Source organism: Parasteatoda tepidariorum, chromosome 12 (genome assembly GCF_982258835.1).
Source record: "Parasteatoda tepidariorum strain Cologne lab strain chromosome 12, Ptep-v5.0, whole genome shotgun sequence".
NCBI classification, from domain to species: domain Eukaryota; kingdom Metazoa; phylum Arthropoda; class Arachnida; order Araneae; family Theridiidae; genus Parasteatoda; species Parasteatoda tepidariorum.
The window spans coordinates 34,735,888-34,753,793 of record NC_141766.1 but is presented as its reverse complement, the minus strand read 5'-3'; the positions used below and the strand labels follow the sequence as shown (position 1 = coordinate 34,753,793).

Genomic DNA, 17,906 nt, shown 5'->3' with positions numbered 1-17,906 from the left:
AAATCATACCAGTGCACTTCTTTAATCAGCATAGATGGCCACTTCTAGGTTCATTTTCAAATATTTTTTTCTTCGTATTTTATTCTCAGTATCTCATAATCGTTTGCACAAAATATGTTGAGAATTCAAAATACGTATGAACATTTCTTGCATTTCTATTCTTAATAGGGGAGAGTGAACATATAGAGCGCTAGTGTGAACATATTTTACAAATTTGTCAAAACAACTTACTAAATTTAATTATTAACTCGTGAAGTATTTTCTTAACAATAATTGGGACGTTTTTACTGCATTCTGGTTTATATATCGACTTAAAAATTTGTTAAGTTGTTCATAACATACTCTTTTTTAAAAAATGTTGATTTTGTCCACACTAATGAGGACAAATTATGGAGCTACCGTAGACAAACTTGATAACTTGTTAAGTAGTCATTCATTATAACTCAGAAAGGTACATCTAAAACTCAACTGAAATTAATTTTAAACTGAGCCTTACAGGAGAATAAATACTGACATATATTAATTAGAATTCTAATTTGTAATCGAGCATTTTACTTTACTGAGAAAGACTTTTTGGACGCAAATCAATATATTCGAAAACTTTAATTCAATTCAATTTATTTGATAAATATTTTGGCTTTTTTTTATTTTATCAAAAAAATTGAACAACTCAACTTTAAATGTATATTGAAATGCAGTCTTTGCAGTTTTATCAGTCACTGGAGATGGAAGTTCGGCAACTATTGCTTCTCTTTAAATTTGAGAAATGTTTTTTTTTTTTCTGGAAAAAAGAAAGATTCATGATTAGAAGAACTATGTCCATTTTTTTCTTCTTCTTTCTCTAACTCTACCAGCATATGTGCAACACTGTTTTTTATTTTATTTATTTATTTCTATTTTTCAATTCATTATTTTTAAAAAAGAAAAGAAAAAAAACTTGATAATCACTAAGTTCTTAATTCTTATTAAGTCAGTGTTCCCAAGAAGTTTCAATTTATTTACATCAATCTGATGTTGTTGTCATCCACCATTAAGGTGTCATCCAATATTAACTTTACTCACCTGGAAGTTGAAAGCCAAAAATAAGTCGATATTGTTCAGCAGGGCAAGACTAACAGCGGGCAGTAGGGCGGTATAAGTAAGTGAGTAATAACCTTATTACATTTTTAGTTCAATTGTGTAAAGGAAAAGGAATCATTGATTGTTATTTAATGAAGAAAGTTGTATGAATTAAAAGACGATGAAAATAAAAAGTCGATTATAATAATAAATTATAATCCTGATTACAAGCAATTAATTGCTCGTAATTGTTTACATTTTTGCACAACTGATACATACATATGCATTAGTGTTTTATATAATAAGATGATATAATAATAATTCAAAAATCATAAAGAATAAAGCACGAAAAATATTTCTAAACTAAACTTAAAACAAACTAAAACTTTTAAATATTTATCAACGCTTAATTTTTCAAATTGCATCGAATTCCCTGGTCTGATAATTCCAAGTGCATTGTGACTTACACGACATTGGTTTGCTTTAAAAAAAGGTTTTTGAATTTTAAATAAATATTTTTTTTTGGGGGGGGGGAGTAAATACCTCTGGGGGAAAATTTTAATGGATTTCTTTGCATCTGAGAGGTTGGAGGAAAAAAACAAATTGAAATATGCCGAACAATATTTGTTCACTGAATTAACGCAGCAGGTTTATTTCGGAGTTATAATTAAACGCTTTATTTGTTCAAAATATAAATGCTTTCCTCTTTTGAATGTCTTTGTTTTGTCTTTAAATAAATAGAAAAATAATAACTGCGTCTAATAATAGAGGGAAAAGAAGTTGAGAGAAATTATCGTCTGCTCAACGCAAATCATTAAATTCGTATTTTTAATCCTTTTTTCCCCCTTTTCTATGCTTTGTTTTAATTTTTAAAATATAGTTTGAAAGTAATTTGAAAATTTAAAACGTTTTTAATTTAATTTTGTTTTTTTAGTATACCCAGTACTTGTTTATTTACTTATTTATTTATTTTTTTTTAAATATTTTGCTTTTAATGCTCATTTACTTTAAAGAGCTAAGCCTAATGGAAATAAACAATATTTTTCATTTTCTTTTTTTTAATATTGCAGAATTGTTTTTTTAAAGAAATATTTTTTAATCAATTTGGTTTTATTCAATTTGGTATGTTTTGGGTAAGAAAATTATGCTGACTTATAAGTTACGAATAATTCGAATAAATGTAATTTTCTAACATAATACCCATAATAAAATTACTTCTTTTTGAATACATATAAACAGTTGCTCACATCAAAATTTTAATTGCCGTTACAAAATCAGTGGCTATTTACTAATAATGTCTTATATAAAATATAAATCGCAACTAAAACTTTTATCATTCATAAATTTTTATATTTTAGCTTTTAGTACCTGTTAGCAATTAATAAAAACTGATATTATTTTTTTATATTTCTTTATGAGAACACAATCGTTTTATACCGTTTGTTGCTAATCTAAAATTTACCTTGAGTTGCCCTATGTTATTTGCTCATTTTTAAATTCTATATTAACTTATAAGTTTATTTTAGTAAATTATTCAGCAATAATTTTAGAAAAACTAACACTGAAATGAGGCATTATGAAAGGTGATAAAATTTGATATATTTGGAAAATTTTTGTAATTTTATCATGATATGCATGGCATAATAACCATGAGCATGGCATAAAAACCATTTATTTGGTAAAATTTAGTTTCACATTTTTTTTTTTTGCTTTTTTTTGTAATACGAACTACAATTTTGAAAACCAGAATTGCTGATAAACCTTTACCACATGAATAGGAAAAATTACCAAATTAATGGTTTAAATACTATATATTTTGGTTTTACTAAATATAATTTTTTTTTACCTGAAATGTCATTACACCATGCAGTACGGTAATTTTACCAGAGTTTACCAGAATAGTGCTATTAAGTCTCTAAAAACAAGTAAAAAATTTTAAAAATAGAAACTACATTTATAGCAAGAGACAATATTTATTATACACAATTTTTTAATGATACAGAATTAGATGACAATTTTTTACATTTTGCATGAGTGCTATAAATTAGCGTTTTTCCAAGTTTTCATAATTTGTGAATTTTCTTCTTAAATGCCGTAAGAAGAATACTAAGTACATAATTATCTCATCAATATGATCAAATTCCTCAATTTGGCGTGAGGATTCATCCAAATCAATATCTACATAGCATGTCTGATTCTGAGGCAATTCTTGAATTCCACTGCAATTTTCATAAAGCGCCGAAGGAGTCATATTTTAGCATAATTGATGGCAGTTCTACTAAATCTTCATAATCTCGTCTGCAAAATAAAAAATACAATTGAATTTTAAAATTTTTTGTTAAATTCTTAAATTTTCAGATTAAAGGGTTTCCCCGCTGTTGAGTTCTTTTCTGATAGCAAAAATATTTAGTCATTCTTTTAACCCATTTTTGACCAAAGGAGCGTAAATCCACCATTTCGATAAAAAAAAATTTTGACACTTACTAATTTTAAAAGTCTTGAAGATATCTATGAAGTTTAGAAATTTAATTGGAGTTAACAGTTTTGCAGAGAAATTTTCAAAATACTTAAAAAAAAAAAAAAAAAACTTGAAACGATTTTGCCAAATTCGACTATGAAAATAAGTTAGAGTTTGTGGATTGTGGATTGGTTGAGTTTAGCGAAGACGTGCTTTAGAAAAACGTTAATAACTCCGCAAGTTTTCATCAAAAATTCATCAAAAATTTGGTGTCAAATTAATCCGAATAATTTTAATGGAAATATAGATTTTTCTTCAGAAATCGAAAATTTTGATTTGAAACACCCTTGAAACTTTCAAAATATTTTTTGTGTAAAGTGCGAAATAAATGGACCATCCTGAATAATTTTTGATCAAATGATCGGATCTTCACTTTCTAGGATTCCATTTTAATGGTTTGAGAAGATTATCTCAAATATGCTAATCAATTAGTGCAGACTATATATTAAGTTACGAAATCAGACATGAAAACCTACTTTCCGTTAGTAAGCACAATTTGCTTTTTTGATGGATTCAGATTTGTAAGTACTAAAATATAGGGATTGAGAAATATGGCGAGAATATAAAATAAATAAATAAATAAAATAATTAAATACAAAATTTCAGCAAAATTAGTTGAATAGTTCTTGAGAAATTGAGTTTTAAATATACGACTATTTTATGCTTAATTACATTACGTTCGTTAAAATGATGCAAAAATTGTATACCTTACAGTTCAAAAATTTTTTCGATTATTATTAAATAAAATAATAAATAAATAATAAATATTTACTAAAAGTAATTTTTTATAATTTTAATTTGTAACCGTTGCTGAACAGCCGACCCAATTTTGGGTTTACGATTCCTAATGTTCAACTCCGTAGCCTTGTAATTTTGAACCCAATCTAGACGACAATTGAACTGCTTGTTCGGGTATTTGGAGAAATATGCCTTCGTGGAGAACTTTTTGATGGAACTAAGCCACTTTTGAATTATATGGAGAGGAAAACCACGAGAACCTCCCACGGTTAACCTGGCGGCAAGGGTACTCTAACTCATGATCAGTCTACCATTGAAGATATTTTACGTCAGCACTGTGGTCGGCGCGAGCCGTGTGCGGAATTTGAATTGACTAACCATCGGTGGAATTTGAATCCGGTTCACATCATTGGAATTCTAAAGTTCACGATAAAGTATCTTATTTTATTTTATAAACGTCGGTCAACAGCCGACCCAAAATTTTGGGTTTACGACTCCTAATGTTGATTTCCGTAGCCTTGTAATTTTGAACCAATCCAGAAGACAAGGGAACTCCTGAATCAGAACCCCCAAAGGTATTTATTTGTTATGGGAACATGGAGAACTTTGCAACTCGACAGATTTTATGTGCATCAGCCACCATTTACTACACGGGGAGTCTTCAGCCGGCGGGGTCCGAACCCGCGCCCACTGGACTTGGGCCTTGTCGAATTTAAAAAAAGTCAAAATTACGAAATTATTTAGTCAAAAAACTAATTTTAAAAATCAATAAAAATAAACGAGTAAAAATTTCGGAAGGAAAAATGTGTTAAATAAATATACTGGGTTCCTGTAATGACTCCCCTTATTACATATTTTTAGAATCCTTGAAGTAAACAAAGTAAGAGTTAAAGTTTAAGGTCACAAATTAATATTTAAGCAAAAAAAGAACAAAAAATTGTTATTCAAATCTAACGAATCGTTTCTGATGAAGTTGGAATTGAAAACATCAAGTCTTCCCCTAAAAATTGCCTTCCTTTTAATTCAAGGATTCCAAAAATATATATTGAAAGCGGGCGTTGCAAAACACCCATTATTTCTTTACATAATTAGGAAAATGCACTCAAATGTACAATGTGCTAAAAGAAAAAAAAACGTAATACCCTAAATAACTTTTGATCTAATGATTGGATCTTTACGTTCTCAATCTTAGTTGTTTAAGAGGGTAACTTCAAATGTGTTGATTTATAAGCGCAGACGATATTTTAAGTTACGAAATCAAACACAAAAGCGTACTTTCTCTGTATAAACATAGCTTTTTCCCCCCGACGGATTTGGATTTCTAACCCCCAAAATATATAGGAGTAGTCACAATCTGGGAAATATGGTCCCCCACTTCGCATAGTTTGGTCAGGAGAGTAATTCAAAGTTTGGATCTCTTAATTGTAATTTTGCTTTTTGCGTATTTCACTGCATCTAGTGAACTTTTTCAGCAAATTGAAACATTTTTGTACACAAGTATAAAACTCGTTTATCCAAAGATAATTTCATGCAAAAAAAAACTTTTAGCAAATATACTTAGTATTTTTTTAATTATTTTATTTAATAACAGATAAAAAATTTTGAATCGTAAGGTACGCAACTTTTTACACAATTTTAAATCATGTAATTTTACATTGCGAATTACAAAATGGGGGACGAAATTGGTCAAATAGTTTCTGAGAAATCGAATTTTAAGAATACGAATTTTTAAATATTCGATTTCTCAGGACTTATTTGACTGATTTGACTTAAATTTTGGATTTTGCCATGTAAAATTACATTCTTTGAAATGATATAAAAAATTTTATGGCTTACGATTCGAAATTGTTTCTACTGTTATTAAATAAAGTAACAAAAAATAATAAATATTTAGTAAAAGTTATTTTTTGCATGGGATTATCTTTCTATAAACGAGTTTTATAATTTTGAGCAAAATTACAAAACATTCTTGAGATATTACGAAATGCGCAAAAAGTATATTTAACATTAAAGGGTCCAAACTTTGGATTGCCTTCCTGCTCAAATTATTTCTCAGATTTGCGGCTACCCCCTATATTTTGGGGGTCAGAAATCGAAATCCATCGAAAAAAAGGTATTTTTATTCCGAGAAAATACAGTTTCGTGTCTGGTTTTGTAACTTAAAATATCGTCTGTATTAATTAATTATCACATTTGAGGTCACCCCCTCGAACCTTTAAGATTAAGTCCTAGAACGTAAAGATCCGATCATTAAATCTAAAGATATTAAGAGTAATCCATTTTTCTCTTCTTCTGCGCACTGTACATAGTACAGTATTCTGAAGAGGAATAATACAAATTTCCTCAAAATTTGTGTTTTTTGATCTCTTGTTAAAAACACCAACATTTGTGGTTACATTCTAATTTTTATTTTCAGGAAATATACTAAACAGTGTTTTAATTCATCTTAAATTGCAAATAGCTGATAAAGTGAATAGATTAAAAGCAACAATAGGATTGGAACAAATAATTTAAAATATGTCATTTCTTCATAAACAATGGATTCGAGAAATGAAAGGTTTTCCTCACAATGAAACATGTCTCACAACCTTCAACTGATTCACTTCAGTAAACTTTAACCTTAACCTTCGAGTAAATTTCTTTTGTCAATAATCTCTGACAATTCGAACTTTAATTCAGATTTAACTTCTTAAACATTAATATGCAGGTTTTGTACTATAAATTAAACCTTTTGCATGTCATATTGGAATTTTTAAAAATATATTTGAAATTTTTGCAATTTATATTCAAATTTATCTTGATTTAATTACATGAATTAATAAATATTTCACCAACTTGCATTTTTATTTGTATAGCACATTTTTGTTTGTATAGCACATTTTTATTTGTATATCACAAATGTAATAAAAAACTGGAAGGACTTATGAAGAAATTATAAATAGAAAATGTTAAATTATTATGTGTCATAATTAATACAATTTGTTTCATTAGTAGCAGTAGTTTACTGGAAATTTTGAGACTAATTTTTTTTCTCTTAATAGGATAATAATAAGCTTTGAGAAAAGTTAAATTCTTATTATGAGTTTGGTCATGAATTAGACAAAAGATATATTTGAATACATATTGTTGTTTTTTTTATTGCCATTTGTTAATTTTTAAACTTTAATTTAGTAAAAATAAAGAAAGGGACAAAGCAAATAAATCTATTTTAAAGTTTGAAAAAAATTCTATAAAATCAAAAGTATAATAACTTTTTGTGGAAAAGTTTCGTTTCATTTAATAGTTTTTAAAATATTATTTTTAAATTTTCCGATCAGTCTAACCTAGTTTTCGTTCAAAATTAGATAAAATCTATAATATTTATAAACGTATCAACACAAAAACTTTACATACAAGAAAAATCTATAAAATAATAATCATAAAATTCTCTATAATCATAATCATAAAAAATTCTCTATAATCATAACCATGAATTCTATAATCATAAAATTCTATAAAATGATAATATGAAGTAAAATAGATTTTTATGCATATGTTTCGTTTCATTCAATATTTTTTTCAAAACTTATTTTAAATTTTGCAATTCGTCAAAATGCATAAAATTCTATAAAATAATTGCATGAAATTCTATAAAATAATTGTACGAAATTCTATAAAATAATTGTATGAAATTCTATAAAATAATTGCATGAAATTCTATAAAATAATTGTATGAAATAAAAAAAATTATGCATGTTTCATTTCATTCAATAGTTTTTTTTTTTTAAAAATTACTTTAAATTTTGCGATTAGTCTAACCCAGTTTTCGTTCAAAATTAGACAAAATATATAATTTTTATAAACGTGTTTTACATAACAAAAGATTTTTATTTAAAATAAAATACAACTGACTGCAATTAAAATATAATGGAAAAAATAACTATTACAAACCTTGAAAATTGATAAAAATTCTATAAAATGATAATATGAAGTGGAATAAATTTTCATGCTTATGTTTCTTTTCAATCAATAATTTTTCAAAAAAAAAAAAAAAAAAAAAAAAAAAAAAAAAAAAAAAAACTATTTCAAATTTTGATGTTAGTTTAACCAAGTTTTTATTCAAAATTAGAGAAAATTTATAATATTTATATAAATCTATTTCCCATCTCAAAATCTTAACACTGAAAACAAAATACAATTGGCTGAAACTAAAATATAAAGGAAAAAATAACTATTACAAACTTAAAAAATTTATAAAATTCTATGAAATAATAGCAACATACTCAAGTGGATATTAAATTCCATTCATATTCAAGTAGAATAAATTCCCATGCAAATGATTTATTTTCATTCAAAAGTTTTTCAAAAAATTATTTTAAATTTTGCAACTAGTCTAACTTTAGTTTTCCTTTAAAATTTGACAAAATGTATAGTATTTATAAACTTATTTTACATCACGAAAACTTAACACTGAAAACCAAATACAATTGACATAAAATAAAATATAATGGAAAACGCGACTGTTACCAACTTTAAAAATGTAGAAAAGACAAGGCTTGAGACACGAGTCAAAAGTTTCAAGACTAACTACTAAAAAGTTTTTTTTTGTTGTAAAATTTATCAAATTTTTTTTTAATTAATAATTCACACTGAGAGTGATGTATTCATTCATATGTGTCTTAGAAACCATTGTTATTGAAAAGCTTTAAAAAAAGTAGTTTTGATATGATTTTGTCATTTTCCTGGCGTGTTCTTTTGTGACTTGCGAACAGGTAAAAATCGCTAGCAATCTAATTGAGCAACTTGAGTGTGACGTAAATAAAGTATTACTATTACCCTCAAAAATTGATTGAATTTTCTTTTCCGACTGTTGTGCTCGTGATTCATTCACCTAATTGCTGATTTGTTTGGTGAGTAGATTCATGGTCACTTTCATTGCCATATACCGATTCAAAAAGTTCTATTTTCCATCGAAACAGCCTCAAAGAGTACTCTGATCTGAATCAACAACTCGCCGTTGTTTTTGTTCCTCTGGAATAATGAAAACTTTGACAAGCATATCATGAAAGTCAAACACATGTATATGGATTTGTTTTTTCTGGCCCAATTTAAGATTTTTTACGTGGGAGGGGGGGCAATATGTAAGGAATTAGTAATGAAACACGCAGAGGGCATTCATTGTAATTAGAATTAGGCAGTGGCAGCCTGACCCTTCAGTGCAGTAGGCGGGACCAGACGGTTATATCAAGATTTCGAAGTGGTAACCTAAGAACTATGTTGTTCAGTAATGGTTCAAGAGTTTTCCCTGTTTGCACTAAGTGTAACGACCAACAAGCTACTCCTGAACATATACTTCAATGCCTAAATATCTCTAAAGTGGACCTCTTTTCAGATCCACTTTTTGTTACAGACTTACTCAGAGTCTCTGGAGTCATGGACTTGGTTTAGCTCCGCGAACCGTGTGGGCCAGCAACAACAACAGAATTAGGCAAAAAGCATATTTGAGTGCATAAACTTTTTATTTTTACTGCAATTTATCAAAGTTTAAAACTTAATTTAAGAAAAATAGAGAAAGGGACTATGCCAATAAATCCAATTTCATTTTTTGAATAAAGTTCTACTAAGTGGAATAATTTTTCATGCAAAGGTTCCTTTTCGTTCACTAATTTTTTAAAAACTATTTTAAATTGTGCGATTAGTCTAATCCAGTTTTCGTTCAAAATTGGGCAAAATATTTAATGAAAGGTTAACATTTTAAGTAAAATACAATTTACTACGTCTAAAATATAATAGAAAACGTAAAGGTTATAATACAAACTTTAAAACTGCATAAAATTCTATAAAATGAAAAGTGAAATAATATTTCATGCAAATGATTTTTTTCATTCAATAGTTTTTTAAAAAAATCATTTTAAATTTTGCAGTTAGTCTAACTGAGTTTTCGTTCAAAATTAGACAAAATATATAATATTTATTAACGTATTTTACATCACGAAAGTTTAAGATATAAGCTGGCTTTACGTTATCAATGCTTACCTTAACTTGTTAATCTTTCATCAGAATGTTTTGTCGTTGCGTTGAGCAACTTATGGACCAATATAAGGAGCTGTCATAGAAGGTTTCACAAAAGCCACTTAGAAATGCGTGAGAACACGTCTTTAAATCTTGAAAGACAGACGTAGACTTAGCAGAATGGTTTGATATTGATATTGGTTTCAGCAGCTGTATATGTTGCTTCAGTTTGATCACAAAGTGACTTTCAGAAATATCTGCTTTTTCTTCTGCAAAAGTTGACCTATTAATCGTAAATTTTCACCTTAAACCTTTCAACAGTTGAGCATTTTAATTCTTCCTTATAGACCCAACAAAACAAATTGCAAGAATAGCGTCCAATCTCTGGAAGTATGGTCTATAATATGATGTTTTTAACGTACGATACTATCGTTCTCTCACTCTATTAATAACAGAGTGATAGGCAGTTGTACGTGATTTATGAATTCCAAACATTTTTGCTAAAGAGTTGAATAAATCATTTCGAAATTGGCTACTACGATCAGTAGTAACTGTTTTAGGCACAGCGTATCTGGATATTCAACCACCATATAAAGCTTGGGTAATTGTTTCTGTTCTTATGTCAACTATTGGAATAGTCTCTGGCCACCGAGAAAAGCGATCTATATAGGTTACACAATGTTTAAAACCATTTGATGACGGCATAGATCCTATGAAATTGGTGTTTATAGATTGAAACGTTCATTAGGAACTTTAAATTGACTAACTGGTCAGTATACATGGCTAGTTATTTTAGCCTTTTGAGACGGAATTCAACTTTTTGTAAATTTGGCTGTCTTTTTTCATCTTAGACCAAATTAATCGTTGGCATGCAAATGTAATTGTCGCTTTAACACCGGGATGAGTCAAGTCATGCACAGAACACAGAATGAAATACTGAAAATCTATGATCCTTTGGTATGAAAGGGCGAATTAGATTTGCTGAAATGTCACAGTAAATATGTCACAAAATATGGCCTGGTACTTGAAGCTTTTGATGCTGGGACTAGAATTCAACAGTTCTTTAAATTCATGATCATTTGTTTGAGTATTAGCTATATCAGAATAATTTAAATTATTTTGTGTAGAAAGAGATTCTAAATACGAGAAAGTGCATCAGCCGTATTTTTTGAACAATTGATGTGGTGTATGTTAGTTGAAAATTGGGCTATAAAATTTAGCTGATTAATTTTTCTTGGAAATAGCTCATCAATTTTTTTAGTAAAAGCATAAACTAGTGGTTTGTGATCTGTAAAAATCATAAAATCACTCCCCTCTGAGATACAGCGAAAATACTAAATAGCTGCAAAACTCACCAAGAGTTCGCTGTCATAAACGCTATATTTTTATTCAGCTGGACTAGGTTTAATTCAAAAAGAAACCTAAAGGTTGAAAGTTGTTACTTTTAAGTTGCTGAATTCAAGCTCCTATAGCCAAATCGGAAGCATCAGCCATTAAAGTTAATGTTGCTTTAGGATCTGGATGTGTTAAACATGTAACATCTTTCAATTTTCCAAATCAATGGAGTTTTATACTTTTTTATTCCCGGGCCGAGCACATGCTATGCAAAGGTAATGGTTTTTCAGCTTCTTTTGCTTATAAACCAACGATAAAAATCAAGTGCTCCAAGAAATTGACGTAATTCAGTCACATTAGTTGGTTTGGGAAAATTTTCTATGGCCGTAATTTTTTATTGCCTTCTTTATCAACTGAGTATCCCAAAAATGTTACCTTTTCGGAAACACACATTTAGTTTCGTATGTTAGGTTTCAGTAAAGTACATTTAGGTAAGTTGATTCGTAACGTAACGTCTTTCGTAAGCGTTCAAAAACTTCTTGGAAGAGTTCTAAATGTTTTTCGGCTGAAGAGGAAGATATCAAAATGTCATTTATATATAAAAAGCAGTAATCTAAATCTTCCGAAATTCTGTCTAGCAGTCTTTGCATAGTTTGCGAAACATTCCTTAAACAATAAACCAAATGGTGTTATAATCGCAGTTTTCTGGATGTCTTCTTTATTCATAGGCACCTGATGAAAAGCATTTTTTAGTTGTAGAGCAGAAATTACACATTTACCATGTAAATTACCAAAAAACTCATGTATATGTCTTATTGGTTAATTATAAGGAACCGCCTTGGCATTAAGTGCACGATAGTCGTCATGGCACATCGGGTTTCTTAACCATGTACAAGTGACTACTTCAACAACTTTAGGGGCTACATATACCTTTTTGAACACAATAAGCCAATTCAACTTTTGCAGTAGCTAATTTGTTGAGTGCTAATTACCTGTTCTTGGCAGATACAAGATAGTCCTTAGTTTCTATTAAATGAGTAACAGTACGAGAATCACCATTATTATATGGGAGTTTAAGAACCTCTTCAAATAAAGATTTATAAATCAAATAAAGATTTAGACTCCTTAATTCCTTAGAAAAGCAGGCGGGTTCTTTTTTATTATCACCAAGCTCTATATTATGTAACAATTTTTTTAAATCTCCGTCTTTCGGAGCCAGAGAATATCTGTATTAGATTCCAATGCTTCATAAATAGTAGTACTAGGAGTAGATTCAATATTTGAATCTACTCTAATCTAAGAATTATGTAACAAATTTTTAAAATCTCCGTTCTTCGGAACCAGAGAATATCTGTATTAGATTTCAATGCTTCATAAACAGTTGTACTAGAAGTAGATTCAATAATGTCACTTACCTGTGACAAAATGTCACTCTTGATGCTTCTAACTACTGTCTGATAGTTATGTCTTGAGTAATTCCCGAAATTTATAAACTGTCTTTCAATCTGATGAAACCAAATAGATGGATTCTCCTTCCAAAAAGATGGTACTTTAATGGAGATACGAAAAATTTCCCTGTTTTTATCTACTGTAAGCATCATTTAAGGAAAAGAAAGACGTATTCGGAAATCTAATCACGTCCGAGGTCACTAGTTTGTGGCGCTGTTTAAATGTTGCGACAATTAAATTATAGATAATAGAATAACGAAAACTATATATATTTTATTTATAAAGTAGTAATACAATATTTAAGAGACACACATTAAGAACAAAGCCTACTTCGAACGACATAATTTATATCATTGAGTGAAACTTATTTCTACAATTAATGCTTATGTTAACCTTAAAAATAAGCATCTCAAAATAAATGTAACCACAATATGACAAAAAAATAAAAATTAATGGGTTAAAATTTTAAACGGCTCTAATGACGAAACAAATGGAAACATGGTTTCTAAATTGCGGCTACCCTTCTTCGATATTTTGATGGTTAATCAAATCATTCAAAAAAAAAAAAAGTAGTAGTTTTTTTTTTTTTTTTTTTGAAAGGAAAAATTCCGTAGCGTAATTAATAGTTCGCGCAGTTAATTAACATGTTTGAGATTAATCCTTTAAGCATTTAAAATTGGTTTTTGGTATGTGAAAATCCTAAGCCAATTAATTGAAGCTCTAACATAACTCCGATATTGTTGTTATAATTAGAAAATCGAGATGAATTTTACATAATTAATTGAAATTGTACAGACATTTTCTAATTTTAAATAATAAAAGAAAAAAATACATACATTGATGATGAAAGAAAAAAAATTATAATAAATAAAGACCAAAATCTGCATGTATAAACACGAAAATGACATTTTCTCTTTCAAAAATGCTTCTATTTTCAGGAAGTCAAAAAGTCTAAATGCTAATTCATGCTTAAAAATTCTGCCAATTTCAAAACCTATTTTTTTAATGTCATTATTCTACTTATTTATGCTTTTTTAATTAATTTTAAATATTTACGAGTAAATTTTAATATTTCTATTAATATAGACCCAAAGATTATTTTTTTTAGTAATTAGCATTTAAGGTTGTTGTGTCCTAGTGGTAATTCATATAAAAAATTCGCTACTATAAAAAAATATATTAGGTATCCTAGTTAATTATCTATTAGGCATCTATATATAAATTAGGCATCCCAGTTAACAACTGTTATAGAACTATAGGTAACTATAAAAGCGTCCTTATATGCTTTTTTTATTTAACAGTAAAAGTTAAAAACTAAAATTAGAAAAAGATAATGAAAAGGTGAAAACAACCATTGAAATATTTTCCCAACTTTAAAATGTTATTTTTTAATATTATTAGGGAATAAAAGGAAAATGTATGAGTACTATATTTTCGAACAGAAATAATTTGTTAGCAATATAAAGTTTGACAGCTAGTATCAGAAAAGTATCGAACATTCAACTCATTTCTTACAAAAAGCGTAACAGCTAAGTTTTCATATCCTTTAGCTGTGATTTTTGAGATCTGTGTGCGGCGTGACGTCATGAGGAGGGGAATCATAGCTTTAGCTTTGAGTAAGGAATGAACTCTCTAGCTCTTCTCTATCTTTTCTTTAGCACTGGAATGAACCAGCCCTTCTCTATCTTTACTTTAACCCTGGATCCTATAGAAATAGTAGAACGCTATACCGCGGGAGAAACTTTTCTTCCCGAATTCTGTTTCACCTCAATAACTAATTTAAAATTTAAAGTATAGAAAAAGTGAGTCCAGACAAACCTAGAGTAAGTAATGATGTTTCAATTGTGAAAAAGAAATTTCAAAAGAAATTTTAAAATATTAAATTGCAATAAAATTATTGAAAAAGAACTTCTCCATTGCGTAATCCTAAGTTATCCTCTCATAATTTGTTTTCAATTTGATATTTGGAGTTTTGAACCTTTTGGCTTACACTTGGTTTGCTTGAATTCTCTTTTTCTATACTTTAAATTTTAAATTACTTATAGAGGTGAAAGAGAATTTGCTATGAAACATTTCTCCCGTGGTATAGCGTCTTCCAAATGACATCTTATAGAAATGTTGCGGAATTAAACACAAGTGACCAAAGATACAACTTCCGATTAATGAAATCGAAAGTTAAAGTTCAGTTGTAAATATAATCAGTTAATTGTAAAAATATTATGTAAAATAATAATTATTATAATAAAAATTATAATAAAAATATTAGTACAAAATTATTATCAGTTAAAAAAATATGTTTAGATTCTAATTTAAAACTAACCGTAAACTATCCTATAGAGTTAAAGAGCAACTTACTTCATCGTCATCACAAAATGTTTATTTTTTTAATGATCTTTTTTCTTTTATAGAAATGTTGCGGAATTAAACTCAACTGACTAAAGGTACCACTTCCGATTGATGAAAACGAAAGTGGAAAGTAAAGTTCAGTTAAAAAATATTATCAATTAATTATAAAAAAAATTATGTAAAATAATAAGTATTATAATAAAAATTATAATAAAAGTGTTATTATAAAACTAGTATCAGTTAAAACAAATAGGCCTGGATTCTAAGTTTAAACAAACCGTAAACGATCCTGTAGAGTTAAAGTGCAATTTACCCCAGCGTGTTTACAAAATGTTTATTTTCCAAATGATCTCTCAGAGAAATACTGTGGAATTTAACACAACTGACCAAATATACAACTTTCCATAGTTGAAAACGAAAGTGGAAAGAAAGTTCAGAAAAAATATTATCGGTTAATTACAAAAATATTCTGTAAAGTTATAAATATTATTACAAAAATGTTATAACAAAAATATTATCAGTTTAAAAATATGTTTAAATTCTAACTGCAAGCAAACCGTAAACGATCTAATAGAATTATATTTTCTTAATGATATCTTATAGAAATATTACCGAATTAAACACAACGACCCAAAGATACATCTTCCAATTGATCAAAACGTAAGTGGAAGCAAAGTTCAGTGAAAAAAATATTATCGATTAGCTATAAAAATATTATGTAAAGTAATAAATATTATTATAAAAATGTTATTATGAAAATTTTAAATTATTATAAAAATATTATAATTTAAAAAATATGTTTAAAGTCTAATTGTAAACAATCCGTAAAAAATCTTGTAGAGTTACGGTGCAACTTACTCCAGCGCGGATCACAAAATGTTAATTTTTCTAATGATCTCTTAGAGAAATAGTATGAAAATAAATACAATTGACCAATGATACAAATTTCAATAGATGAAAACGAAAATGAAAGCAATGTTCAGTTAAAAAAAATATTATCGGTTAACTATAAAAATATTCTGTAAAGTAATAAATATTATTATAAAAATGTTATTATGAAAATATTATATAATTACAAAAATATTATCAGTTAAAAAAGATGTTTGGATTCTAATTGCGAACAAACCGTAAACGATCATGTAGAGTTAAAGTGCAACTTACCACAGCGTGATCACAAAATGTTAATTTTTTAATGATCTCTTAGAGAAATAGTTGAAAACAAATACAACTGACCAAAGATACAAATTCCGATAGATGGAAACGAAAGTGGAAGCAATGTTCAGTTAAAAAAAATGATATCGGCTAACTGTAAAAATATTCTGTAAAATAATAAATATTATTATAAAAATGTTATTATGAAAATATTATGTTATTATAAGAATATTATCAGTTAAAAACTATGCTTACATTCTAATTGTAAACTATCCTTAAAAATCCTGTAGAGTTCAGGTGCAACTTAACTCTCCAGGATAGCGAAAGTGGAAGCAATGTTCAGTTAAAAAAATATTATCGGTTAACTATAAAAATATTCTATAAAATAATAAATTTTATAATAAAAATATTATTATAAATATTTTATTATAAAAATATTCTTGTAAAAATATTATCAGTTAAAAAATATGTTTAGATTCTAATAGCAAACAAACCGTAAACGATCATGTAGAGTTAAAGTGCACCTTACCCCAGCGTGATCACAAAATGTTTATTTTCCTAATGACTTCTTTCAGAAATGTAGCGGAATTAAGCACAACTGACCAAAGATACAAATTCCGATAGATTGAAAAGAAAGTGGAAGCAATGTTCAGTTCAAAAAATATTAGTTAACAATAAAAAATATTCTGTACAATAATAAATTTTATAATAAAAATATTATAATAAAAATATTATAATAAAAATATTATAATAAAAATATTATTACAAATATTTTATTATAAACATATTATTGTAAAAATATTATCAGTTAAAAAATATGTTTAGATTCTAATAGCAAACAAACCGTAAACGATCATGTAGAGTTAAAGTGCAACTTACCTCAGCGTGATCACAAAATGTTTATTTTCCTAATGATCTCTTTGAGAAATGTAGCGGAATTAAGCACAACTGACCAAAGATACAACTTCCGATTGATGAAAACGAAAGTGGAAGTAAAGATTTCGGACGAAAGTCACGACAAGGAAAATAGTTTTTATAAAACCGCTTTCATGAGGAAATGATCTGCTTAAGGCCCCTATTTGGATCCTCACTTTCCTCTCTATTTACCCCGCCTTCACTCTTCTCTAAATGGAACACAATTATTGTTTTTTATTTATTTTTTAAACAAATATATTTAAAAAACATGCATATTTTAGCACAAATGAGATAACACTGGTTTTCCTAAGCCTTTAAGCGAGCAATGCCATCAAAATTTCTTTGTTAAAATGTAATATTATCCTTTCTGATGTAACCAGCCTTGTTCTGCGAATGTACTTTA

General features: G+C 27.8%; 1 long non-coding RNA gene across 1 annotated transcript; it reads right to left on the bottom strand.

Annotated features, from left to right (window-relative positions):
• Positions 1-3,012: 3,012 nt before the first annotated feature.
• On the bottom strand, positions 3,013-13,357 carry LOC122269163 (uncharacterized). The gene is made up of 2 exons (XR_015430887.1): positions 10,331-13,357; positions 3,013-3,357 (listed from the first exon to the last, which is right to left on the bottom strand). It is a non-coding gene; the product is annotated as an uncharacterized LOC122269163 (long non-coding RNA).
• Positions 13,358-17,906: the final 4,549 nt, after the last annotated feature.